This window comes from Piliocolobus tephrosceles, chromosome 8 (genome assembly GCF_002776525.5).
Source record: "Piliocolobus tephrosceles isolate RC106 chromosome 8, ASM277652v3, whole genome shotgun sequence".
Lineage (NCBI taxonomy): Eukaryota > Metazoa > Chordata > Mammalia > Primates > Cercopithecidae > Piliocolobus > Piliocolobus tephrosceles.
Window position 1 is genome coordinate 147,444,359 of NC_045441.1, and position 1,570 is coordinate 147,445,928.

Consider the following 1,570-nt stretch of genomic DNA (forward strand, 5'->3'; position numbering starts at 1 on the left):
TGCCTCAGACAGTTGAGGACTGCAGCAACCTCTCCACTCCAGAATTGGGTGGATGGATTTTCAATGGGCTAATGTTGGCTTTCACGATTGAAACTTGCATGAAGACCCCCATTCTTCATGCTGGAAATGGGATGGCTGAACTTGGCAGTTTTCTTTCCCCTTGTCTTTCACCAGGACAGACTTGCTAGCACATTATCCCCGCCTCAGTTCTTTCTCTCTGATCCCTGGAAGAAGATCCCTGTAATTTCTGTAAAGGCTTTGAGGGGATAAGGGTGTTTAACCACCTCCCAACTTTCTTCTTTTTATCCTGAATAAAGGAAAAAGCGCACAGCACACAATTTCAAGCCAGTTTCAGATCAAAACTCCAAAAGTGTTGACGAGATGCCTAGGTATAGGATTCCTTCCAAAGAGCCATGGTGTTTGTGAAGAGAAGTGTGGTGATTGCTCTGCCAGGACTGCTCCTCTTTAAACTCCTCCTTTCTTGATGAATTTCTTAAGGCTGAAGGAATGGAGAGAGTGGGACATGGGATAATCTTTACCTCTTTGTTAAAACATGGGGCAGCCGTGGGCTGGCAGATCATAGCCCTTCCTAGGCAGAGTCCTACTCACTGCCAGGCTGTGATGATGATTATTGCAATTTGAAACATATTCTGGTTGTTTTTGTAAATATGAAGATTTATCAAATGAATTTTAGATCTTTCTCCAGAGGCGATTTCTTTGCTCTTCCCATCTTTTCCAACAGTGCTCTCCTGTTTGTGGAGCTAAGGTGGAGACACCTCTGTTTAACAAGCAGTCCGTATCTATGAGGTTAGCAAATATTTTATTTTATTTTATTTTATTTTTGAAACAGAGTCTTACACTGTCACCTGGGCTGGAGTCCAGTGGTGCAATCTTGGCTCACTGCAACATCCACCTCCTGGATTCAAGTGACTCTTCTGCCTCAGCCTCCCAAGTAGCTGGGATTACAGGTGCCTACCACCATGCCCAGCTACTTTTTTCTACTTTTAGTGGATATGGGGTTTTTCACTATGTTAGCTAGGCCGGTCTCAAACTCCTGACCTCGTGATCCACCCACCTTGGCCTCCCAAAGTGCTGGGATTACAGGCATGAGCCACCGTGCCCGGCCACAGATACTTTCTTAAACTCATGAGGAAACAGCAGATTTCTTGCCTCAGTGAAGTCATTGCTGTGCCATATGTCCTACCCCCGTCTTCATGCAGGGAAGTTGGAAATGAGAGCTGCATGTGCCCTCTCTTCCCATCTACAAGAGTTCCCATCTGATCCTTCCACTCTTGTTAGGGGAGGAAGGCGGCCTGGTATCAGGCAGATTGTTGAATTCCTGTTCTATGCCTTCTCCATCCCACCCTACCTTGATAGTAGGTTAGCCCATTCCCCAAATAACTGTCTATATTAGATATCCCCAGCCAGTTTCTGGCTGCCTGTCTTTGTTGCCATGTTCTTTTATACAAGAAGAAAAGAAACAATTATTGCTATTTTTTCATGATTTACTATTTATGAGGTATCTAAGTGTTTTATTATGGATAGAGTTCTGTAAGGGGTGGGAGGGAAT